A 27,300-nucleotide genomic window follows, 5' to 3' on the forward strand; every position below is an offset into this window, starting at 1 on the left:
ACCGCGGGAGGGGGCCGGGCCGCGCGGACGTGCCGCCGGGCTCCGCGGGCGAGCGGCCGCCGACGGGCGAGCGGGACCGGAGCCTCCGCCCGCCGCCGGCTCGTGCCGCGTTCCGGAGCCGCGCGGACCCCGCGGTGCGGTCCGCAGCCTCGGGCTTCGGGACCGGGCGCGCCGAGCTGGCCCGAAGGCCGAGAGACCCGGGCAGAGAAAGTCGGCGAAAAGTAGTGGTGTGACTGCACATGAAATGTTTGCGTCTGCGTGCGTTGTGGAAAATATGATTCGTTTTATGCTCGAACGTTATGGGTCCTGTGAGATGGACTCTTAAGACTCTCTTAAAATGTGGGCTCCTGAAAATTTCCTCGATCTGGACGACTGATGGTGCAACTTTGGCTGTTCCGTCTCAGCATCAAACTTTAAGACGAGGGGTATGGATTTTTACTTCTTAATAAATATGCTCCTGTCATTTTGACCTTTTTTTTTTTTTTGAACAAATGTCTTACTTTTATGTTTTAGGAAACCAATAAAAATTAAAAATAGAAACACTCAGCCTAGGTCCTCCTTCTTCCAGGAATCCTACCCTAAGCCCTCCCTCCCCAGGCAGGATCGGAGGCCCCTCCTGTGAGCTTTCTGGGGCCTCGCTGAGGTCCTGGTCCCTTCTGTCCTGTCCACCCCCCGGTGTATTAACCCATCAGTCTCGCTCAGAGCTCACTGGCTACTTAGCACATGGTAAGTGATTAATGCTGTTTAACGACCGAAGGAAAAGATAAAACGAGCTGCTGTTTCACAGTTTGAGCTCGAAAATTATAGAGTGGTAAGTTTACATACACTTAGATAAGAACATTTACTTAAAAGTTAAGGATCTAGAAAAGTTGACAGCGTCGGATGTCTCTGTTCCTTGTCCTAACAGTTCCACTCCTGGGTGTTTATCCTCTACAGCGATGTTTTTCAAAGTTTGAAGCCCATTCTCCTGGGTCGTGAAATCCGTTAAGTGGATAATGATCAGAATTTGTAAAACACAAAGTAAGAGAATAGAAAATAACAATGTGTCTCAGGTCGTAGAGTATTTACTCCCTGAAACTTTTTTTTTTTTTCTCCTCTTGGTCTTATACACACACAGATGTGTGTCATGATGTAAAACGTCATTCCTTAGTATGAGTCATGGTCAAAAAAGTTTGAAAGCCACTGCCCTAGATAAATTTTTATACATATACACAAGCAGACATGTACAAGAAGGTTACTGCAGTGTTACTTGTAATACCCCAAAGCTTCATGTCCGTCTGAAGGAGAAAGGTAAATTATAGTCCAGTCGTAAAATGGAACCCACCCAGTGCAGTGGTGAATGAAGCCGTTTTGTGTTTTAACACAAATGTGTCTTAACGTTGAGCCAAAAAGAAAAAGGCAAGTTGCTGAAGGATACTGTATATCACGTACGTGAAATTCAGAACCTGGTCAAATCAAGCTGTCGTTTAGGGATGCATACGTGCGCATTAAAAGTAGTAAAGAGAAATTGTCAAGAAATTAATGCCATAAAAAGTTGAGTTAGTGGTCGTCTCTTGGGGAGGGAGGGGGCTGTGAATGTGAGGGAGCCCGCCGAGGGCTTTCGGGGTGCCGGGAACGCTTTATCTCCTGACCTGGCCAGTCGTAAGGTGGGTGTTTGCTTTATAAATCTTTGATAAATGATATATATGGTGTCTGTATATTAAATTTCCCTAAAAATATATTAAAATATGGGCGTCGCAAAATGAAGAAGCCTGGAGCCAGGGCTGTGGTCTATTATTCATATTTTCTAGCTTCTCTTTAAAAAAAGAAAAGTCGTGATCAGGGAGAGGTACCTAGGGAATTTACAGGATATCAGTAATGTTTTATTTCAAAAATTCTATGATGGATACGTCAGTGTTCATTAAATTGTTTATATGTTTTTAAATCCTAAATAATTTATAATATTTAAAAGAATATTTAGAATAAGATTAAAATCATTCACAGATAATAATGTGAACGTTTTGGTGTGTTTGCTTTCTAAAAAGCAGCTTTTATGTATTTTTTTTACAGAATTGAAATTTTATTTTATATAGGAATTTAAGCTAAAATAAAATTCTTTCATGAAAAAATTAAATATTGAAAAGTATATAAAACATAACAGACCTTCATCAAGGATTTTAAAATGCTAACGTGCTGTCATATTTACTTCAACAATTTCAGTTCCTCCGTCACTCCATGCCACATTTCAAGTGCCCATTAGCCACATGTGACTAGGGGCTATTATGTTTTATTATTTTATATTATACTATATTATTTAACAGAACACTTCCATCATTGCAGAAACTTATATTGGAAAACATTGTTCAAGATACAAATCCTTTGTTGGTTGTGTAAACTACAGACAAATCTCTTCTTTGTGCTTTCGTGTCTTAATATATCCTTCTGTACTCTTAAGGAAATATATCTTGAAACTTTTTTCTAAAAGTTTTACAGTTTGTATTTTTTACACATTTGGTTCTTTAATTTACCTGACGTGTAGATGTATGTATTTTATTTATGTCGTGAGATCAAGATTAATTTGTTTTCTGTTTCCCATGTGGAGCGGTCATTGTCCAGCACCAGCAATTTGCAGTGCCACCTCTGTTATGTACAGATTCCCAGATGTGCTGCGGCTCATTGCTGGCCTCTGTACTCTGGTCATTATTTCTCTCTCTGCAAATACTACAGATTTTTATTTACTGTTGCTTTATATGTAGTATATTTTTCAGCTCCAAGAATTAAAAAATTTTTCATGATTTTTTTTTCTTTCCCCATGAGCTTTTTAGAATTTTCTAGTTTCCAAATGTGGAAGGTTTTGTGCGTTATCCTTTTTTGTTATTGATTTCTAACTTGCTCTGTAGTCAGCAAACGAGACCTCTATGCTACTGATTCTCTGAAATTTGAGAATTGCCTCATGGTTAGTTTTTCAAACTGCTCCTTGAATGAGAAGAATATGTACTCACAGACTTTTGGGGCAAGGTAGGTGTGTATGTATGTATGTGTATATATATATATATATAAATTGTGGCATTCGAATCTTTTTTTTTTTTTAAAGATCTTATTTTTTCCTTTACCCCCCAAAGCCCCCAGGTACATAGTTGTATATTTTTAGTTGTGGGTCCTTCTAGTTGTGGCATGTGGGATGCTGCCTCAGCATGGCCTGATGAGTGGTGCCACGTCCTCACCCAGGATCCGAACCGGTGAAACCCCTGGGCCACCGCAGCGGAGTGCACGAACTTATAAACACTCGGTCACGGGACCGGCCCCTCAAATCTTTTTTAACCTTAGTAATCTTTTGGGTTTTCTGATCTCTCATTTACTGAAATAAGTGTAATAAAAATATCGCAATAAAATAAATTTTCTCAATTTCTTCTTTGTAATTCGGTCAACTTTGCTTTATAAAAGTTGAAAGTGTATGCAAGTTTAGAATTGTTCTATCTTCCCTGTGAATTGGATCTTTGGTCGTTCTGTAGTGATGTCTATGCCTCCTGCCCCAATGCCTGTTACCTTGAAATCCACTCTGTTTTATAATAGTATAGTTGCACCTTTCTTTTAGTTGGCATTGGCTTGGAATACCTCTTTCAAATAGGTAAAACCTACTTGTTTTTTCTAATCCACTCTGATAATCCTTGTCCTTTAACTGGAGCTCTCAGCCCAATTAAACTTAGTGCAATTACTGATATATTTAGGATTAAAGTTAGCATTCTATTTTATGATTGTTTTTCTCCTGTCTTTGTGTTTTTCTCTCTTCTTTGCCACCTTTTGGATTTTTTCTTATTCCATTTTCCTGCCTCTCAACTAGTGTGCAAATTATGTTTGGTTTCTTTCTTTTAGTTTCCTTGAAAATAATATATTAAACTTAGTCTAAAGTTTATTAATTCTATTCTTCCAAATAATTCAAGTAATCTCTTGATTTATATGTTGTCATCCAGAATTTTAGTTCCGTTTTGATCTTTTTCTCCTGTAAATTTGACATTATTATTTTTTCTTTTTATGGATTCTTTGCTTATTATTGCTTGTTAGATCTCAGATCTTTCTCTTTTTTTCTTCCTCAACTATGTATTTTAGAAGCTTGTTAAGGGATTATTGATGGCAAACTCTATCTGAAAATGTCTTTATTCTGCTTTCATTTCTGATTGACGGTTTTATTCAGTATACAATTCCAGGTTGACGGTTTCTTTCTCAGCCCTTTGGAGGTATCATTCCATTGACCTTTGCTTTCAGTGTTACAATTAGTTCAAATAACTTGTTTGTTGGTAACCTTTTTTTTTGTCTGCTTTTAAGGTCTTCTCTTTTCTCTTGTGTTCTACAGTTTTACAACAGAGTGTGTCATGTTGTTAGTGCCGTCGAGTGGATTCCGACTCCTAGTGACCCTGTGGACAGCAGAGCGGAACCCTGCCCGGTCTTTTTGCGCCATCCTCTCACCTTCCAGTGCTGTGTCAGACAATGCTCCACTGCTATCCACAGGGTTTTCATGGCCAGTTTTTTCAGAAGTGAGTGACCAGGTCCTTCTTCCTAGCCTGTCTTAGTCTGGAAGCTCTGCTGAATCCTGTCCACCATGGATGACCCCGCTAGTGTTTGGAATAGCTAGGTGCGGACATTTCATTTATGCTGAATTTATTGTGTTCCCTGTCTCGAAGGTGTGTCTTTCATCAATTCTTGGGCGTTTTATTCTTTGTCTCTTCATGTTGTTTTCCTCCATGTTTTTTACTCTTTCCTTCAAGACCTCTGATTAGACTTCTGATTGACTTTCTATCATTCTATTCTATCGTTCATGTCTTTTAATCTAGCTTTTATTTATTTTATATATGTTTTTGTCTGTTGAATCCTAGATAATTTCTTCGGATCTGTATTCTGATCTTTGTCTAAGTTTTGTTTTCTTCTTCAAATTGAGCTATGGTTTACGCATAATAAAAACACAAAAATAAAGTGTATGGCTTGATGAAATTTACATATGTATATGCCTGTGTGATCAACATCCAGATAAAGATATAAAACATTTTTATCCCCGCAAAAGTTCCCTCCTGTCCTTTCTTATCAGAGGAGCCCATCCTCTCCCCCGTCAACTACTCTCCTGACTTCTGTCACCATGGATTATTTTCAAGTGTTCTGGAAATTTGTATAAATAGAATCATATAGTTTATTCTTTTTGTGTTGGTTTTCTTTTGTTCATAGGATATTTTTGACATTCATCCATGTTGCATGTATAAGTAGGATACTGTCTTTTTTGCTTTATGGCAAGGAGTGACAAACTGACCTCCTGGCCCATTCCGGCCCACCACATGTTTTCATGTATAAAATTTTATTGAATGTAGCCATGTCCATTCGGCAGAGTTGAGTAATTATCACAAAGACTGTATGACCCAGAGCGCCTAAACTATTTACTGTTTGGCCCTTTACAGAAAAAGTTTGGTGACAGCTCTTCTATAGTAACACATTTTATGGATATACCGCAGTTTATTTATTCTTTCTCCTGTTGATGAGCATACGAGTTTTCAGTTTTTGGCCTTTATAAATAAAATTGCTGCAGATGTTCTTGAGACTGCCATTGGTGGCCATAGACCCATACCTCTTGGCTCTATCCCGAGGAGCTGAATTAATGATCTTTGGGTAAGTTGGTTGCATTTCCATGAATATTAATAATGTTGAACAACTTTGTATATCTTTATCAGCCATTCAGATTTCTTTGTGAAGTGCCTTGTTAAATCTTTTTTTTTTTTGAGGAAGATTAGCCCTGAACTAACTACTGCCAATCCTCCTCTTTTTGCTGAGGAAGAGTGGCCCTGAGCTAACATCCATGCCCATCTTCCTTTACTTTATATGTGGGATGCCTACCACAGCATGGCTTTTGCCAAGTGGTGCCATGTCCACACCCGGGATCCCAACCAGCACACCCCGGGCTGCCGAGAGGCAGAACGTGCGAACTTAACTGCTGTGCCACCAGTCTGGCCCCAATGCCTTTTTAAATCTTTTGCTGACTTTTTTATTAGGCTATCTTTTTATAGAGAGAGGTATCTATATATCTCTAACAAAATACACACACACACACACACAAGTTCCTTATACATTCTGGATAGGAAACCTTTATCAGATACATGTTTTCAAATATTTTCGGTCGCAAGTTTGCCTATTTATTCTCTTTATGGTGCCTTTGGATGAGCACATTTGTTTTTATGAAGTCCCGTTTATCAGTGCTTTTGGGGGGGGGGGGATGATGGAAGATTAGGGCTTTTATGCAAAGCCCACAAAATTTCTCCTATCTCCATTTTTGCCAACCCTCAAGGTCCTAAAGATATTATGGTTTCCTCCTGAAGCTTTATAGTTTTAGTTCTTGAAGTTGGGTCTTTATCCCCAGTTGATTTTTGTCTATGGTGTGAGGTGGGGATCAAGATTTATTTTCCATGTGGACATTCAGCTGCTCTACACATTTATTGAAAAGACTTTTCTTTTTCCATTTGAATTGCAGTAGGGCCTTTGTTGAAAATGAGTGGTCATGTGTTTGGGTCTGTTTCTGGACTCTCTTCTGATCCACTTGGACTATTTATCAATTCTTCCATCCATCCCACACTTTCTTAATTTCTGTGGTTTATGGTAAGTCTTGACATAGTATGTGTAATTTCTCCAATTTTATTCTTCTTAAGGATTAAGTGCTTTGCATTTCCATATAAATTATAGAATGAGCTTGTCAACGTCTATTAAAAAAAAGTCTACCAGACTTTTGGTTGGGGTTGCATTGACCCTACAGAACAGTTTTGGGAGAATGGACATCTTAATAGAATCTTCCAATTTTGAACATGGTATATCTCTCCATTGAATAAGTTCTTCAATTCTCAGCATTGTTTTGTTTTTCAGTGTAGAGGACTTACACATTATTAAATTTATTTCTAGGCATTTGATTTTTTTTGATGCTATTGTAAATGGTATCTTTTTTTCAGTTTTATTTTCCACCCATGTAGCTAGTATGGTATATAGAAATACAGTTGATTTTGTATATCAAGCTTGTATTTTGTGACCTTGCTAAATTTACTTTTCAGTTCTAGTGGTTTGTAGATTGTTGGGTATTTTCTAAATGCACAATAGTGTCATCTGGCAAAAAAAAAAAAAAAAAAAAAAAAGATTTAAATTGGCCTTTCTAATCTCTATTCCTTTTTCTTTTTCTTGCTTTATTGCACTGGCTGGGAATACTGGAACAACATTAACAGAAGTGTTAAAGTGGACATCCTTGCTTTTTCCTGCTCTTAAAAGAGGATACCTAAGTATTTCGCTATTAAAGATGATGTTCACTGTACTTTTTTTTGTAGATGTCCTTTAGCAGATTGAGGAAACTTTCTTCTATTCCTGGTTTACTGAAATTCGTTTTCACAAGTGGGTACTGAATTTTTTAAAACTTCTTATTGTGAAATAATTTTAGATTTACAGAAGAGTTGCAAAGATAGTATAGAGTGTTCCTGTATACCCTTCACCCATATTCCTCTAACGTTAACATCTTGCATAACTGTGATCCATTTACCAAAATTAAGAAATTAACATTGGCACAGTACTATAACTGAATGACAGACTTTGTTCAGACTTCCCCAGTTTTTCCACCAATGTCCTTTTTCTGTTTAAAGATCTAGTCCATATACTACATTGCGTTTAGTTCTCATATCTCCCTAGTCTACTCCAAACTGTGACGATTTTTTAGTCTTTCCTTCTTTTTCATGACCTTGCCACTTTTGAAGAGTGCTGGTCATGTGTTTTTTACAGTGTCCCTCAATTTGGGTTTGTCCAGTATTCTCTCACAATTAGCCTGAGGTTATGGACTTTGTGGGAAGACCACTACAGAGATATTGTATCCTTCTCATTGCATCGTGTCTGAGGGAACTCGATATCCACATCAACATGTGAACCTTATCACATAGTTTAGACAGCCTCTGCCAGCTTTCTCCATTGTAATGTTACTGCTTTTCACTTCTGTGCTCTATTTTGTTAGAAGCAAGTCCACACTCAAGGGGAGGAGAAGGAAAAGTATCAAATGATTTGTGAGTATCTGTTAAAAGTACCACGGTAATTAGTAAATATTTTGAGGGAGATATTTTGAAGTTGAACAAATGTCCTATTTCTCCTTAAGGTTTTGCCCACTAATTTTAGCGTTCAACTGATCTTCCCTGTAGCAATTATTACTGTGGTATTCTCATGGTAATTTTCTATTTCCTTCATTCTTTCTGCATTTATTCACTGGAATTCTGACTGTTGAGCCAGACCACCTGGGTTCAGCTCCTAGTTCTGCCTCTTCCTGGTCATGTAGTATAGCCTTGGACAATTCCTTAACTTCTCTAAATTTCAATTTTCTCATCTATAAAATGTAGATAACAAGTGTCTATCATAGGTTGTTGACAGGAAATGAGCTAATATATAGAAAGGGCTAAGAATTGTGCTTAGACCCTAGGAGGTACTCATTTTCTTCTATCTGTTATTTCTTAATGTGGTAGATTTTCATTTTAATTATTTTAATAATTATATAAATTATTTATTAAACAATCTTGTCCTCTTGGATAAACCTTCCATATATTTATAGGACCTGGATTTAGCATACTGTTTAATTTTTTTCATGTAATATTCATGAGTCACACAGTGGCTATTCTTTTGCCATAACAAAAGGCATAATGAATGATAGATTCCTAAAAACAAAAACATTGCACAAGAGTTTAGCAAGTGAGGTGACAACATTCCCAACTTTCTAGAGCAGTTTATATCTGAGTCTTGGTGGAGAGGTGGAGACAGAAACAGAGATAGCTCTCACAAATGAGTCCTTTAAGTATTTAATTGAGCAAATTCAAAACTTGTCATATATTGTGAAAAATGACCACTCAGTAGGAAGGAAAAATGATTTTAGCTTTTCTACATCTTTCACCTTAAACATTGTGTTATAGTAGAGGTTTCAATATCTGGAATATTTAAAAAGATTCATTTGCCAACAGTATGTATTGAGCATTTGTGATGTGCCAGGCAGTGTATTTTGCTGGTTTGGGATACTTCTTTGCTCTTGAGCGTGTGAGTCAATCAGGATCGTTTCAAAAGTTGAAGGTAGGCCTACTTGAATTATCTAGGGAAACTCAATGTCTGATCGTTTTTTAAAAGTTGATAAACTTGGACTCTAATATCTTTGCTGTTTCTTTCTTTCACTCCTCTCAGCATCTTGAATTCCACCTTTTCCTCCTCCGCTATTTCTCCCTGTATTGAGGGTTTGCTTCCCTTCCTATCGTGTGTAATGACCACTGAGGTCAGTTCCCTGAAAAGAATCCTTCCGTGACATCCCAGGACTTTAGGAAACAGGTCCTTAACTTCTCAGCCTGACAGTGGTCTTTCTCTGTCTAGTCCCAGCTGGCTTTACTATCCTTACTGTCTCACTCCTCAGAATTAGTCCAGTGGCACAGCTGGTCTTAACTGCTGATAGAACCGGAAGTCACTGCACTGTTTTTGAGGTTGCGCTTTTATTCATGCCATTTCCTCTGCCTCATGGATTTTCCAAACATTTTCCAGGCACTGGTCAGAGGATACTCACTCCACAATCCTACTAGCTAGATAGGAACCCTGTAATTTATAATCTATAGCCCTTGTTAAATTTTTACCTTTCATCACCAACCTTTATATCTAAATGTCATTTCCAGTTGGTCAGGTTCTTAGAGATGGGGTTCCAGTACCTACCATGATACTTTGCATACAAAGAGCTATTGCTAAATAGTTACCACTCTGAAGCACCTACTATAATTGTGCTAGAATTTTGCAAAGTAAGTATTATTGTCTCTGTTTTAAATTGTGAAGAAACTCAGTATCAAAGAGATTAAGAAACTTGCCCAACCGTGTAGTTAGTAAGTGGCAAAACTGGTTTGTCTGATTTCAAAGCTCTTGCTATTTCTTCTATGCCATAGTGCCTTGGTACTAAAAATAAGTCGTTAAATAAAATTATTAAACAGATGTAGTTATGATAAAACACACTACTGAAATTGCTTCACTGACATTGCCAGTATGCTACATGGCAGTCTTTGCCTCGGTGACCAAGCTCGTTCCTGTGGGCTCACTGATATACTCCTACTTTCTTTGGATTTTCCTTCTAAGTTTTTATTGATACTAATGGATAAGGTTTGCGTAGTCTAATTTTCGCTTATTTTTGGGTCAGTGAAATAGAAACTTAAGCACTATTTGTTTGGTCTTTGTTTTTATTTTTGAGTAGAAATGTTTGCATTTGCCTGATAACCTTTACCAGGCACTATAGGTAAAATGAAATACTTTTTCTCCTTTTATTGAGATACAAAATAGAAGAAAAAGCATATAAAGTGTACCGATCTTAAATATACAGCTTGATGAATTTTTGTATCTGTGTACACTTGTGTTACCAGTAGATCATGATAGACAATGTCGCATCCATCTAGGAAGAGAAGATTCTCTCGTGCCCCTCTGGCCGGTGCCTCCGTTGAAGGCAGTACTCTTCTGATTTCCATTACTGTCGATGAGTTTTGTCTATTCTTGAACTTTAAGAGTAACCAAATAGTATGTACTCTTTTGTATCTGACTTCTTTCAGCATAATTTTTGAAATTCACCTGTTGATGCATGTATAAACAGCTTATTCTTTGTTTCTCATATATATTTTTTCTGAGTCTCATTCCATTGTATCAGTCATACCACAATCTGTTTATCCATTCTGTTAATTGACGTGTGGGTTGTGTTCTCATTTTGGCTGTTACAAATAAAGCTGCTGTAAATAGTCATACATGGATCTTTTGTGGACATTGGCAGTGTTTTGCTGGGGGACATATCTAAGACTAGAATTGTTAAGTCGTAGGGTAGCTATACGTTCAGTTTTAGTAAATTCTGCCAAAGAGTTTAGCAGCAGTGAACGCACTCCTGCTCGCAGTGAGAGTTATAGTTGTGGCTCCACGTTTTCACCAGCACTTGGTAGTGTTACTCTTTCATTTTCAGCCCTCTGGTGGGTGTGAGGTGATATCTCATGGTTTTCATTTGCATTTCCTTCATTATTAATAATATCGAGCACCTTTTCATATGTGCCTTAGAAAATTTGACATCATTTTGTGCAGTACTCATTCAAGTCTTTTGTGCAACAGGTTGTCATCTTACTGATTTGTAGGAATTCTTTATATTCTGGATAAGAGTCCTTTGTTGGATGTGTGCATTGTAAATAGCTTCTCAGTCTGTGACTTTTCTATTTTCTCTTTTAATGATGTCTTTTGATGAACAGAAGTTCTTAACAGTTTATCTATTTTTTGAATAGTTACTATGTTTTATGTCCTGTTAAGTAATCTTTGCCTAGTCCACAGTGACAAAGATATTTATTTTCCCTTCACATTTAGGTCTGTGACCCATTCTATGATTTATCTCAGATTAATTTTTTGTATTATGTGAGATAAGGGTCAAAGTTAACTTATCCAGTATAGAAATCCAGTTGCTCTGGCATAATTCTTTTGAGAAGACTTGCCTTTCCTCCATTGAATTGCCCTTGTTGAAAATCAAATGTCCTTCTGTGTATGTGGGTCTGTTTCTGAGTTCTTGTTTCTGTATGTCGACCTCATGGTTGACAGTGGCTAGTCAAGCTCTAGCTATCATGTCAATATTCCAGCCAGGAAGAAAGAGGGAGAAATAAGAGCATGCTCCTTCTTCAAAGATTATTCCCAGAATTTGCACATAACACTTAAATACCTACATCTTGTCAGTCAGTCGTATGACAACTTTTGTCATCAAGGAACATTGGGAAATGTCTTTATTCTGGGGGCTCAAGTCCCCTTTTAAAATTCAGAGATTGTATTACAAAGGAAGAAGAGAAGAATGGATATTGGAGAACTTTTGCAGTCTTTGGCATAGCTTCTGTTTGTGAGCTCTTTGTAGGTGCATTTCATTTGATTAACTCAGCTGCCTCTCATGGCAGTGTCGTAACCATAACTGCAGAGATCACAGTCCTGTGATGGAAGACTCCCAGGTCTGCTGAACAAGGAGTGTGCCAAGTAGTAAGGCCGTCAGCTGCTTCCTAGTGAGACAAATGTCCAGATCTTGTTAAGGTTCCTCTCAAGTCACCCAGGGCTGCTTCTTCATATGACGTTGTTGCCATTATAGCAGTTGGGAGGGAATGAAATCCTAAATCATGAAAACGTAACGAAAGATGTACCTTAGCAGGTCTCCTAACAGAGTGGACCATAGTGGAAGGGAGAGCAAATGAAACATCTCTGGTCTTGGTTAGCTCCTAAACATCCCTCATCCTTTTTCATTTTGGAAAAGAGATTGGGGCCTAGATTCCAGTTCATCTGTTTGTTTCAATCTTACTGTTGGCTACTATTAATGTAGTCAGTGGATGTAGATTTTTCATTTCCTAGGAAATATTTAATATTACTAGACCTTGAAACAAAAGGTGCCTGTGTGATAATTAACTTTTGGGCCCACCCAGTGTTAAATGTCCTTCCCTCTTTCATCCCTGGTAAAGATACTCTGAAATATCCAGGAAGGGCAGATGTCTTAGTTTACTTGGGCTGCCATGACAAAATACTGCAGACCGGTGGCGTAAACAACAGAAATTTGTTTAACAGTGTTTACTCACAGTTCTAGACTCTAGAAGTCTGAGATCAAAATGCCAGCGATTTCATTTTCGGGTGAGGCCTCTCTCCTGGCTTGTGGACGGCTGCCTTTCACTGTGTAGTCACGTGGCCTCTCCTCTGTTCGTTTGTGAAGGGAGAGTGCTCTCTGACATCTCTTCCTCCTCTTATAAGGATACAAGTTCCACCTTATGATCTCATTTAACCTGAGTTCCCTCTTTTAAAGGCCCTGTCACCAAATATGACCATATTGGAGGTTAGCGCTTCAACTTTGGAGGGACGCAGTTCAGTCTATAACATTCCCCCCAGTCCCCCTTCAAATTCATGGCTTTATTTCATGCAAAATACATTCATTCCCTTGCAACAGTCTCGTGTTAAGCCATTCCAGCATAAACTCAGAAGTCTACCGTCCAAAGTCTCATCTAAATATCATCTAAATTAGGTGTGGATGAGACTTGAGGTATGATGTACCTTGAGGCAAAATTCCTCTCCAGCAGTGAACCTGTGAAAGCAAACGAGTTAGGTGGTTCCAAAATACAGAGTGGGAGAGGTATAGGATAGACATTTCCAGTCCAAAAGGAAGAAGTTGGAAAGAAGAAAGGGATTGATGGATCCCAAATAAGTCCAAAGTCTAGTAAGGCAAATTCCATTAGGTTTTAAGGCTCAAGAATAATCCTCTTGGGTTTGATAATCTTCCCTCTGGTCTCCTGGCCCTAGACAGTGGCCCCACCCCCTCAGTTGTTTTGATAGCCCCAGCCTGGTCCACGGAGACCAAGGCTAGGGGCCCCACCCTCTGAATCCAAGGAGGAAACAGCTTTGCCCCCTGGGCCTGCAGTGGGAGAAGAATGCGGAGGGTGTCTGAATTGCTTCTGGGGTCGTTCTTTCCTTTTCTTGAAGAATAAAGTATGTTTGCAGCCAAATAGCTCTGTTATCTAGTCCTTTTCAATCTCAGAAGTCCAAAAGCCTTCCTTTATTTCATCCCATCTATGTTTCCTTTGGACCAAACTGGCAGTGTGTCTGGTAGTATAATCCCACGTCTATTCCTGGCTTCTGCTGACTTGGCTGCTTAACTCCAAGGGTAATCTCCTTATGGAGGATTGTCCAGCCACACCCTTGGTGTTCTCTTCAGAACATGCTTTCTCATTTTTTGCAATATGGGTAGACAGAATTTTTCCTAATCTTAAAATCCTCATTCCTTTTCACTTAAGGATTCCTTCAATTTACCTCTTTCCTCTTGCATTTTGCTATAAGCAGTAAGGAGAAGCCAGGCCATACCTTCAACACTTTGATTAGCAATCTCTTCTGCCAAGTATCCAGTTTCATCACTTGCACGTTCTTCCTTCCTCTGAACACTGGAACACAATTTCACCAAGTTCTTTGCCACTTTATAAGAAGCATCACCTTTCCTCCAGTTTCCAATAGCAAGTTCTTCACTTTCCTCTGAGTTCTGACTAGAATCCCCTTTAATGTTCATATTTTTACCAACATTCTTGTCAAGGCAATCCAGACTTTTTCTAGCATGCCCCTCCAAACTCTTCCAGCCTCTGCCCATTACCCAGTTCCAATGCCACCTCCACATTCTTAGGTGTTTGTTAACAGCAGCACCCCACTTCATGGTACCAAAGCTGTGTTGGTCTGCTTAGGCTACCATAACAGAATACTGCAGATCAGATGGCTTAAACAGCAGGAACTTATTTTCTCATAATTCTAGAGGCTAGAAGTCCAAGATCAAGGTGCCAGCAAATTTGGTTTCTTATGAGACCTCTCTTCCTGGCTTGCAGATGGCTGCCTTCTTGCTGTGTCCTCACATGGCCTCTCCTCTGTGTGTGTGCACGCAGAGAGTGGTCTCTGGTGTCTCTTTGTCTTCTTAGAACACCAGTCTTATTGGATTAGGGCTCCACCCTTAACCTCATTTAACCTTAATTATCTCCCTAAAGGCCCTGTCTTCAAATACAGTCACATTGGGGGTTAGGGCTTCAATATGAATTTGGGGGGAATGCAATTCAGTCCATAACAGTGGGCTGTCTAGAAATGCATGGCGTTGTAAAATATTGAAACAATATAAGCTGCTTTAGTGTTCATGCTACTCTCATTGTCTGCTATATATTTTATAAAAATGATATTAGTGTTTATGATGCAATTAGTTTAGCTTAGCTGCTGCTGGAGATTTCAAGAGCTTGTGTGAAGTAGGGCTGTGATGTTCATCTCTCTGCACGTCTGTGAAGCGTGAAGTCAGTGTCATGTTTTAAGGGTAGAACCTTGTCGCGTTCAAGATGTTTAAAACTGCAATCTAGAAAATTGCTTCTAAACAGCTGGGGAAAGATGTTCATATTCTCAGAGGACATGCTGTAGAACATTATTCATTGTGAGGTTTGAAAGTCTGTAGTGTGTGGGAAAGTGGTTGCTTTTTCTGACACATTTCTGCGATTATTAAAATGATCCAGATGCAGACATAGTCTTTGGATATAATAGATTATAAATTTCACCAGTACACTTTAAGGATTTAATTTTTTTGGAGTGACCTACCTGTTTCTGTTAATTTCAGTTTCCCCCACAATGTTGGAGGAGTAGGTGATGGAAAATATTGTAGTTTTGAAGTGTAAACGTGTTACTCAGACTTCTAAAAATTTAAGTAGATGGTATCTGTGTGTGTGTAAAACAGGGAGCATTTAATTTTCTCTATTAGGCTGACAATTCAAAATATTCGTGTGTGTGTTTTAGAGTGGGTGAGGAAGATTGGCTCTAAGCTAACATCTGTTGCCAATCTTCCTCTTTTTTTGCTTGAAGAAGATGGTTGCTGAGCTAACATCTGTACCAGTCTTCCTCTGTTTTTGTATGGGACGCCACCACAGTGTGGCTTGATGAGCAGTGCCAGGTCCACGCCTGGGATCTGAACCTGCGAACCCCAGTGCGTAAGCTTAACCACTATGCCACTGGGCCAGCCACCTAAAATCACTGAATTTCCCTGTCTGCTCTTATGCTGGCTTGGATTAAAATAGGAGAGAGTCGAAGGAGATTTGATTGGTCTGTCAGGTTCGGATATGTTGGAGAAGAGGACTGATCAGAGATTGTATATGTTGAACACCATGTTTATTTCATGAATCTCCTCTTAGAAGCTGACACTGTTCAGAAGCCAGCGTCCTTGGTCCTGGAATTGTTTCGATGAGTGGTGGGAGTGACGTCATGTTTTCCATCTCTTGCCTGGTTATTTTGTCCTGAATTACCTGTATATGGTATTTTAAAATGGGAAATGTCAAGTTTTGCTGGCCAAATAGGATCCAGGACTACATAAAATCTTTGGGGGGGGGGGGGCTTAGGAACAGCTACTGTAGAGCTAATTGTAGTAAAGGCAGCATCTGACCTCCCTTTTTGGAGCACAGACGGACGTGGAACAGTTCCTCCTGAATTGCCATTTCTGGATCCCCATTTGTAACGAGAGGATGAAGTAAAGTAAATAGAAAAGGTTTCCAGATGAGAAGGAGGTCATAGATCTGGTAAAAGAAGGGGTCAACAGTAAAAATACAAACACAGACAGTACATAGTGGCAAGAGTGAAGTGCCCTAGAACTAGTAAAAAATCGTCTTATAATAGAAGAAATTTGATATGAGCACAAATCTACTTTAAACAGCATAGTCTCTTTTTAGATCAGGAAGGAGGAACAAGATTTGATGCTATAGCTTATAAATGCTACTTATATAATGAAAGAGAATGTATAGGCATTCCTCATTTTATTGCATTTTCTTTATTATGTTTCACCGATAGTGCTTTTTTTATAAGACCTTCCACCAGCAAAAAGATTACAATTCACTGAAGCCTTGGGTAGTGGTTAGCATTTTTAACATTAAAGTATTTTTAAATTAAGGTATGTACATTGTTTTTTTTAGATATTTTGCTATTGCACACTAATAGACTACAGTATAATGTAAACATAACTTATGTACACCTGGAAACCAAAAAAGTTGTGTGATTTGCTTTGTTGGCATATTCGCTTCACTGCAGTGGTCTGGAACCAAATCTGTGGTATCTCCAGAGTGTGCTGCGTTAACTGGGTAAGTTCTGTCCACAAGAGATTTGGTGGCATTTTTAACATGACCGAGGAAGAAAGGGATCTGATGAGCAGAGAAGACTGTCTGGTCCCCCAGTATCTATATTCCTGTGGTGTGGAATATGGTAAAGTTATTCCTCTGACTGTCAACAATTGATACCACTGTCCATTAGCTCATTTAACTAGCTTCCCTTGTGTGTGGATTCTGCTCCACTGAGAAACCTTGTGTACTAGTCAGGAGAGGCTGGGTTATGCTGTGGAACAAACAGCTCCAAAAGCTCAGTGGTTTCAAACAATGACAATTGCTAGTTTATTGCTTGCCCATCTGCATGTGCAGAGTAGATTGGTGGGAGTTTCTCTGTTACATAGTCAGTTAGCAACCTCATACCTCCTGGCTGCGTGATCTGAAACACATGGTGGTGAGGATGGTGTCTGTCACACAGGAAGAGTGTTCGAGGGCTTCATTAAATACCGTGGTTTGGAATACTTGTTTTTGCTCATGGCCCATTAGGTAAAACAAGCCCTGTAGCTCCCTGCTAACTGTAAGGGAGTGGGGAATGTACTCATCTCATGTGCCCAGAAGAAGATGACTGGATATCAGTGAGCACTGGAAATTTCAACCACAATCAGCCCTTTTGCTCATTAAATACTCACTTTTCTTCCTAAATGCATACTAACTCCCTCCCCAAGGGGTGCAAACTGACTTTCCATCCAATTAGTGTATCTCACTCAGTGTCTTGGATTTCTAGGTTATGTGCAATAATTTCTACATTAGCCCTGGCATGGCTTCTCTTGATTGAGAGACCTACGAAATAAAAATCCAAGTTATCACGCACACCTCACTTGCCACCACACGTATGTAATATATAATGGTAGGAGAGGGACAGGTTAACTACAGTAAACTATCCCATCTAGAAAAGGGAAACATGGAAGACACGCTGGAGTTGCTGGTCCATAGCAATTCTGAAATTCTTCATGAGCTGTCAGGGACACCCTGGGGGAGCAAAATGTTTCTTCATTAGGGCCCAATCCTATCTTTTTGTTCATTGTTTGCAGAAGCTCTCTGGGGGGTTCTTCCTTTTCTTTTATCTTCCTTAACTACATTTGAAGTGGGGAGTGGAGAATTTGCTGTGTTTGGGAACTGAGCAACTCTTTCTGTCCACTTCCTCCATATAGACAGTTGGGAGCCAAAGGATCATTTTAAGACTTCAGCTGATAGGCTGATTCTCTTTGGCAGCACAATTCTCTCCAAAATCTAGACGGTTTCTTATCTGTTTCCAATCAGTTCTATGTGCTAGTAAACACACCCCTATTTTTTTCTTTTTTTTTTTTTTGAGGAAGATTAGCCCTGAGCTAACATCTGCTGCCAATCCTCCTCTTTTTTGCTGAGGAAGACTGACCCTGAACTAATAACCATGCCCATCTTCCTCTGCTTTATATGTGGGACACCTGCCACAGCATGGCTTGACAAGCGGTGTGTAGGTCTGCACCTGGGATCCAAACCGGTGAACCCCGGGCTGCCGAAGCTGAATGTGTGAACTTAACTGCTGTACCACCAGGCCAGCCTCTTTTTCTTTTGTTTTGAGACCTGGTTCTCAGATCTGCTACATTGATCTGCATTCTCACTAATATAGCTCTCTTTCTGGACCTAAAGAAAAGTATTTTGGGACTAGTTGGCCTCTATTGGAAAACTTTACCCTTAATCTGCTCTTTTTCCTCAGTCATTTTATCCGGGTAAAATGATTTAATGGATACATTATTCTTGTCCTGAGTCAGTTTAATTAAAAGAAAAATATTTTCCCAGTCTTTAACTGTTAGTATGGGAGTTGAGAAGTAGTTAGTTCTTGTAATGCGGCAAATCTGAATTGTCTGGAACTTCTCCATTCTCCTTCACTTCTTGAAAACTGGATAGTTCTTTTCTGAGCTCATCTCTTTCTTGACTCTTGCCAAATGCGGCCAGTAATAACCAATGCACACTTCAAATGCTTTGTTTTCTTACCTCTTCTAGAGCTGCAAGTTCATTAGGCAGAGATCTGCCTCCTGAGGTACCAGATCAAATGCTTTACCAGATATGTTTCCACTGTATAAAGTACATCACTATCTTTCTAGCCCTTAAGATCAGCTTCCTGACTGCTTCCTGACCACTAAACCAAGGTCATATAGTTTAGATTTTTCCTAGAGAAGCATCCTACTTCTGGTACCAGTTTCTGTGCAGTCAGGTTGGGCTAATGTGATGCTGTGCTAACAAGCCCCCCCCCCCCAAACCTCAGTGGCCTCACAGAAGAATAGTTCATTTTTTTGCTGACACTAAACATCCATTGTGGATTTGCAGGAGACTCTGCTTCTCACAGACAGACTCAGGCCTATGGATGCCACCAACTGGTAGCTATGTGCTTTCTGGAATAGGTGGCTTTCTCCATTGCCATTGTAGGGAGAGAGAATATTAAATCGTCTTACATTAGTAATTAACTGTTTATTAGCAGCCTAGAACTAGTCATGTGCCTGCCTAACTATAAGGGGGTGAGAAGTTCAAGTCAGAATATAGACTGAAGGATTTGGACTGTACATGTAAATAGTTGAAATTTATAAGTTAAGCTAATTAACTCTGAAAATATACTCTTATCATTCCTTGAGCAATTTATCTCATATGACCTGGAAACCAGGTTTGAATGTGGAATTCTTGGAGTCTTGAGATTTCTGCACTTCGAGAACCTGGCAGCATAGGGAGAGCTGGTCCATCTTCCCTTCTCTTCATGTTCCAAGCCTAATTCTGCACCATAAAGAGCATGCATTTGACCTGTGTTCACACCCGTGTGTTCACACACAACAATGCCTTGGTCACCTCTTGGGCCCATGGCTGCATAGACAGTGGCCTGGTGGTGTCCTCAAAAACATGGGTCTGGGGAGCCAGCCCTGATGGTCTAGTAATTGAAGTTCCATGCTCTCCGCTTTGGCAGCCCAGGTTCAGTTCCTGGGTGTGAAACCACGTCACTTGTCTGTCAGTAGCCATGCAGTGGTGGTGGCTCACATCGAAGAACTAGAAGGATTTACAACTAGAATATACAACTGTGTACTGGGACTTTGGGGAGAAAGAAAGAAAGATTAGCAACAGATGTTAGCTCTGGGCAAATCTTTCACAGCAAAAAAAAAAAAAAGGAAAACCCTCACAAGTCTGGGGAAAAGGGCTATGCAGTACCTGGTAATAGGCTTGAAGCTCTTTGGACAAGGAATTCCATGGTTCCAGAAACCTGGAGCATAGTCTGGGAGGGGCGTCTGGGCCTGGGTGGATATGTCCCCTTAGACCCTTGGACTTCTCACTCTAGAGGGAAGGGTTTGCTACAAACTCCCTTTGCCCAGGTTTAAGGGCAGTACTGAGCAAGTGAGTCTAGAAAATGAGAATAGGATATAGGTGAGCACACGGGTCTGTACCACACTTTGCTTGAGCTTCCTCAATTAGCCTCCTAGGTAGAGCAAGGGAGGGAAAATGCCCTGGTCACCAAGGTTGAGTATCACGCCTTGACATTTATAATTCTCATTATAAAGTCCCATTGTGATATGTAAGTTAGTTTCTTCTGTGTTAGCTCATAGCAAATTTGCATCCATCCTAAGTTTTCTGACCTCGTGGAGGTATTGGAACTATGTCGCATCTCTCTGAGTGATACCTTTACCTTGTTACCATGTGATAGGAACAACTCAGAGACCATGAGATCTAACCATCATGAAGGGCAGGCAGCCTGGGGTGCAGAATTCAGGTGATCAGGTCAAATTCTGGCTCTACTTCTTCTTAACTGTCTGATACTGGGAAAGGTTTTATTCTTTCTCAGCCAAAATATTCTTATTTGTACAAAGAGTTGTATTCTTGGGTTGATATAACTCACAATATACACCAAGCGATCTAGGCAGAAAATATTCATCGGTCAAGCGAAGTCCTTTTTCTCAATTAAAAGGGATGAAAAACGATGAGATATACCAAGGAGTAAGTGAGATTTAATGCAGGGAGGGTGACATAAGGGAACAAGGAGCTGGGTCCCTGGAAGATGAAGTCCTTAGTCTAATATCCTGAAAAGAGTGTTTTAGGAAAGCTCTGGGCTCTCACTTATCTCCAAGGGAAGGTGTGTCTTTACAATCTCAACCTAGTAATCTCTCTCGAGCTTCAGCGTCCTGATTTTTTAAATGAGGATAATAAGAATTGTTTGATGACCTTGATAAGGATCCTTTGATAGAGTGGTGGAGATAAGAGCCAGGGGAGTGGGTTGGAAACTGAATAGGAGGTGAGGAAATGGGGATTATCTGAATTTCCAGTTCTTTTCAGAAATTAGTCTGGGAATATAGTGAGAGCTGGAGGGGTGATGGAGGTCAATGCAGGTTTAGTTTATTAAAGGTTGGTAAGTATCAGAGCATGGCTGTATCTTGAGAAGTTTCTCTAGTAGAAAGGGAAAGGATGATATTGTGGAGGAAACTGAATGGAGACGTGGGGTTGACCTTTGGTGCTAGGAAAGGAAGTCTATGGATTTGGTGTTAGAAAGAGGACATGCTCTATCCAATAGCTTTTTTCTTTCCCCCAGTGAAGCATGAAGAGGACGTGTTAGCCGAGAGATGTACGTACAGTGGTCCCCTCTTATCTGTGGTTTCGCTTTCCGAAGTTTTGTTTACCTGCAGTCAGCCACAGTCTGAAAATATTAAATGGAAAATTCCAGAAATAAACAATTCACACACTTTAAATTGTGCACCATTCTGAGTAGTGTGATAAAATCTTGCGCTGTCCTCCTCCGTTCCACCTGGGACGTGAATCATCCCTTTGTCCAGTATATCCACACTGTGTACACTTCCTGCCCGTTAGTCACGTAGTAGCCTTCTCAGCTATCTGATTGACTGTCATGGTATTTCAGTGCTTGTGTTCAAGTAACCCTTATCTTACTTAATAATGGCCCCAAAGTGCAAGAGTAGTGATGCTGGCAATTTGAATACGTCAAAGAGAAACCATAAAGTGCGTCCTTTAAGTGAAAAGGTGACAGTTCTTAATAAGGAAAGAAAAAAACGTATGCTGAGGTTGCTAAGACCTATGGTAAGGATGAATCTTCTATCTGTGAAACTGTGAAGAAGGAAAAAGAAATTCATGCTAGTTTTGCTGTCGCACCTCAAATATGTATGTACAATAGGAAAAAACATAGTATGTATAAGGTTTGGTACTATCTGGGGTTTCAGGCATCCACTGGGGGTCTGGGAACATATGCCCCGGGGATAACAAGAGTGGGGAGGTGTTCTGGAGTTGTTGAGTAGGCTCTAGAAGCCACCTGAGTCTGAGCTGACAGAGTTAACATGAAGTCAGCCTCCTCACAGTGCGACCCCATCTCTGAGCCATCCCTCCCCCGTTTCTCCTGCGGTAGACATTCTACTCTATTGTTTCTTCTCATTTTTAATATCCCCTGAGACACTTCCCAGTCACCCTGAGCTGCCTACCTGGGCTGTCCAAGTTATCTCCATGGTACCCATTATTGTTTGGTTAGCGCTCTGGTTACAAAAGCGCATGGGTTTTGAGTAGTCTACCCTGACTTTTCCCCCCAACTCTTGTGGGTTTCAGTGTGGCAGTTTGTAGAGAGTGACTGGCTTGTCTTCATCTCTGTATGGTCATCACAGTGGACTGAATGTTTATGTCCTCCCCAAATTCATATGTTGAAATCCTTCCCCCTACTGTGATGATATGTAAAGTGGGGTCTTTGGGACATAATTAGGTCATGAGGGTGGAGCTTTCATGAATGGGATTAGTGCCCTTAGACGAAGAGGCCAGAGAGCTGGCGAAGCTAGTTGTTTTTCCACCACGTGAGGCTACAACAAGAAGACAGCATTGTGCAGCCCTGAAGAGGGTCCCTAGTAGGAGCCCAACCATGCTGGCACTGTGATCTCAGACTTCCAGCCTCCAGAACTGCGAGAAATAAATGTTTATTGTTTAAGTGCTCCGGTCTATGATTTGTTTCCTGATCTAAGACAGTTATGGTTAGTTTTTTATATCCTAGAATTTTGAAGTCCTTTAATATAGGTTAATAAGCTATATCATCTTCCTGGCAGGTAAATGAAATTTAAAGGAAGGTGCCCACAATAGTCCCTGATGCTGGGTCCTGCCTTTCAGTGAGGTCTTGATTCCCTTCCATGTCAGGATCCAGGTTCCTGGAAACCAGAAACTCTGGTAAAGAGGAGCTAACATGCCATTGTCTTTATTGAGACTGTGCTCTTCAAAAGTGTTTCTTGATCTTTGTGCGGGGCTATGTGCAAGCCTAGGTGTACAGATATAGTCCCTATCCTCTAAGAATTTAACAATTTAAGAAAAACAGTGAACATGAGCATAGGTGTTATAGCTGTGGTGACATGCAAACAAAACAAACATGAAAAATTCAGCCAATTTTGTGGAATGTTTTAGGATGAAGAACCGCTGAAGAATGATGTAAGTATTGTGCTTACTCTGTATATGCCAGGGTGACTGTGTTTGGCAATAGAGTGAGGAAGAGGGGCGTTAGTGCTTAGGAGTAACCACTGTTACTTACCAAGACTTACTGGGAAAACTTTCATTGTTCGTCGTAGAAACCAGTGGTAACACAAAATGACTTGATTTCATCATCATAGGTTTCTTTGAAGAAAAGTACAACCCAGATGCTAAAACCCTTGATCCAGGTGTCATGATCAGCCATTTGTTAGTTGTGTGACCTTGGGCAACTTACTAAACCTCTTGGTGCCTGCCTTTCCTCATGGGTCAAAAAGGGATAATATTGGTGCATACCTCATAGGGTTGTTATGAGGATTAAATCAGATACTAAATATAACATTCCTAGATTATATCACGGTAAGCACTCAAAGGTTGCTTGTTAGAAAAATATTGAAAATACTCTCTATCAGAAATGGATCCAGCAGGCAGAAAATCAATAACGACATAGTTGAATATAACAACATCCATCAATCAACTAGATATAATTGACATCTATAGACTACTTTATCCAACAAGAGCAGAATATACATTCTTCTTCACTCAGAAGGTAAAAACGACAAACACACATCAACAGAGCTTAGATTGGTGGTTACCAGAGGGGAAGGGGGGAGAGGGAGAGAGAAAGGGGTAATTAGGCACATGTGTGTGGTGATGGATGGTAATTAGTCTTTGGGTGGTGAACGTGTTGTAATCTACACAGAAATCAAAGTATATGACAATGTACACTTGAAATTTATATAATGTTATAAACCACTATTACTGCAATAAAAAAAGAATCAAAAATTAAAAAAAAAGACCCCCCACCCCAAAAAAAGAATATACATTCTTCTCAAGCTCACATGGAACATTCACCAAGATAGACCACATTCTGGGCCATAAACACACCTTAACAAATTTAAAGAGATAGCAATCATACAATGTGTGCTCTCACAACACATTGTAATTAAACAAAAATCAACAATAGACAACTGGAAAATGTCAAAATATGTGGAGATGAATTGACACACCTACAAATAACACATAGGTCAAAGAAGAAATCCCAGGACGAATTTAAAAATACTTTTAACTAAAAATGAAAGCATAACTTATCAAAATGTGTTGGATGCGGAGAAAGCAGTACTTATAGGGAAATCTCAGTATCAAATGTGTATATCAGAAAGGAAGAAAGATCTGAAGTCAATAATCAAGTTTCCACTTTAGGAAACTAGAAAAAGAAGAGGAAACTAAAACTAAAGTAAGCAGAAGAAGTAATAAAAATTAGAACAGAGATCAGTGAGATTGAAAATAGGAAATCAATTGAGAAAAGCAATGAAACCAAAAGCTGGTTATTTGAAAAGATCAATAAAATTGATAAGCCTCTAGTGAGGCTAACTAAGGAAAGAAGAGGGAGTGTACAATTACTAATATCAAAAATAAAAGGACATCACTTCTGATCCCTTGGATGTTAAAAGGAAAGGGAATAATGTGAACACAAATTTGCTATCTTAGATGAAATGGACCAACTCTTTGAAAGACACAGTCTTTCAAAACACACAAGAAGAAATAGACTATCTGATTAGGCCTCTATCTATTAAATAAATCAAATAATTACCTTCCAAAACAAAAAGCACCAGGCCCAGATGTGTTTACTGGTGAATTCTGCCAAACATTTAAAGAAGAAATTATGCCAGTTCTCTACAGTCACTTTCAGAGGATAGAAGCAGAGGGAATAGTTCCTATCTTATCCTATGAGGTCAGCATTAACCTAATACCAAAAACAAAGACATTAAAAAGAAAAGAAAACTACAGATCAATGTCTCTCATGAATTTAGATTAAAAAATCTTCACAAAATATTAGCAAATTGAATCCAAGAATGTATAAAAAGAATTATACACCATGACCAAGTGGGATTTATCCCAAGTATGCAAGGCTGGTTCTTGATTCGAAAATCAATTAATGTAATCCATCATATCAACAGGCTAAAGAAGAAAAATTGCATGATCATATCAATAGATGCAGAAAAAGCATTTGACAAAATCCAGCACCCATTCATGATTAAAAAAAAAAAAACTTAGGAAACTAGGAATAGAGGGGAACTTCCTCAACTTGATAAAGAATATCTACAAAAACCTTACAGCTAACATCATACTTACTGATGAGAAAGTAGAAGCTTTCCTGTTAAAATCACAAACAAGGCAAGAATGTCCCCTCTCATCACTCCTTTACAGCATCATACTTGAAGTCCTAGCTAATGCAATAAGACAAGAAAATAAAAGGAATATAGATTGGGAAGGAAGAAGTAAAACTGTCCTTGTTCACAGATGACGTGATCATCTATGTAGAAAATCCAAAAGAATTGACAAATATTCCTGGAACTAATAGGTATTATAGTAAGGTTGTAGAATACAAGGTTAGTATACAAAAGTGAATTGCTTTCCTGTATACCAGCAATGAACAAGTGGAATTTGAAATTAAAAACACTTTCCTCTTGGGGCCAGCCTGCTGGTGTAGCGGTCAAGTTCATGCACTCTGCTTTGCTGGCCCAAGGTTCACAGGTTCAGATCCTGGGTTCGGACCTATGTGCTGCTCATCAAGCCATACTATGGTGGCATCCCACATGCAAAATAGAGCTAGATTGGCACGGATGTTAGCTCAGGGAATATATATTCCTCTCAATTTTGCTGTAAAAGTAAAACTCTAAAATAATAAAGTCTTTTAAAATATATATTGAAAATACAGAATTTGTGAGTTTAGATGATACTTTGAGCTTGCTTTTTACCTTTTGATTTTTGAAGTGAGTAATCTTTGTTATGGTAACAACATGGAAAAAGCTGCCTTCCAGAGAATTTGTTCCTTAAACTTATTCTTTAATGCAGCAAAATAGAATTCTTTGTGATTTGACACATAACTAGGTAGTAGTCTCTTATGTAAGTTATTTAGTAAGATAGTTATTGTCTGAAAATGGATATTATTATTTTAGTGTTAAAAATAGATAGGCAAGGGGTTAGGGACAGAAGGGGGTTTGTGGGGATGGAGGTGGGTGTGCTTGTCAAAGGGCAACATCAGGGATCCTTCTGGTGATGAGGAGTGTTCAGTGACTTGACTGTGGTGGTGGATATGTGAGCCTACAGGTGATAAAATTCTGTAGAACTAAATACACACAAGCTAGTACAATGAAACTGGGGAAATCTCAAACGACGAGTGGGTTGTATTAATATAAATATACTGATTGTACTTTAGTTTTGTGAAATGTTACTATTGGGCGAAACTAAGGGGTACTCAAGATCTCTCTTAAAACCACATGTGAATCTGCAATTATCTCCATAAAATTACTATCAAACAAATGCATGGGCAACTATTAGATAAAACTAGTAAATAATTTTTATTTTTGTTTTTAGGTTGTTCCCACCTGATTGACAACATAGTCATCATTGGCTTTTGTAAGTTGATATTTAAATTTTTTTATTCTCCGCCCCCAACATTTTGTATTTTGTAGTTACATGAGAGTACTTTTCTAGAGAACTTAGAGCAAAACTTTTTAATTATTTGTTGCTTATATTATTTTAAGGTCTGTTTCACTTTTCTGATACCATTAGATGATACATAGTTATTTTGAGGAAGTTTGAATTACACATCTTGGGCTAGGGCCATCTGTTTCTTTGGCGTGACTTCCTAACAGGGTTATGATTGGTGGGAGCAAAGTGCCGTCTGTGGAGCTGAGGTTGTATATACATCCATCCTGTGGGACATCACAGTCTTCACCCAGAACATCTCTGTGACAGATGGTAAGAGAGACCCAATATCCTGGGAGAAAGCCACTAGTGTGAGCCACTTGACTAGTGAGGGAAAATGAGTTCCCTTTCATTTGTCTGTGAAAATCTGGCAATTAGGTGAAATGAGGGGAGGATTCCAGATTGGGAGAATTTGGCTTCATTCCCATTTTGTCATTTGGAGTAGCTATATTTCTGCCCCATAATTTTTTCTTTGTAGTATATTGATAAAAACTTACAACTCCTGTTTTAGTAATGGGGAGTTGTGTTTTTTTTTTTTAATTCAATAAAATCCAAATGCTGATAATGGGGAGATTTGAACAAACAGTTTTGACCAGAGAAAGTGAAGATGGTTTTGCTGTCCATCATGGTAGCAATGGAGGATAATATTGTTACGAAGTAGCATAATGGGAATTTGTGTTTTCTGACG

General features: G+C 39.2%; 1 protein-coding gene across 7 annotated transcripts in view; it reads left to right on the forward strand.

The window, feature by feature from the left end:
• The first annotated feature begins 18 nt into the window (after positions 1 to 18).
• The window catches only part of PLAGL1 (PLAG1 like zinc finger 1), a 73,626-nt gene continuing 46,344 nt past the window's right edge, over positions 19 to 27,300 (forward strand). For 6 of the 7 annotated variants that reach the window (XM_046668873.1, XM_046668874.1, XM_046668876.1 and 3 more), the window contains exons 1-2: positions 20 to 425; positions 26,499 to 26,540. The gene's annotated coding sequence lies outside the window, so the exon portion shown is untranslated. Of the gene's footprint in view, positions 426 to 26,498; positions 26,541 to 27,300 lie in introns of all 7 variants that reach the window. The other variant, XM_046668880.1, reaches the window with a different exon arrangement.

This window comes from Equus quagga, chromosome 8, assembly GCF_021613505.1.
Source record: "Equus quagga isolate Etosha38 chromosome 8, UCLA_HA_Equagga_1.0, whole genome shotgun sequence".
NCBI lineage: Eukaryota > Metazoa > Chordata > Mammalia > Perissodactyla > Equidae > Equus > Equus quagga.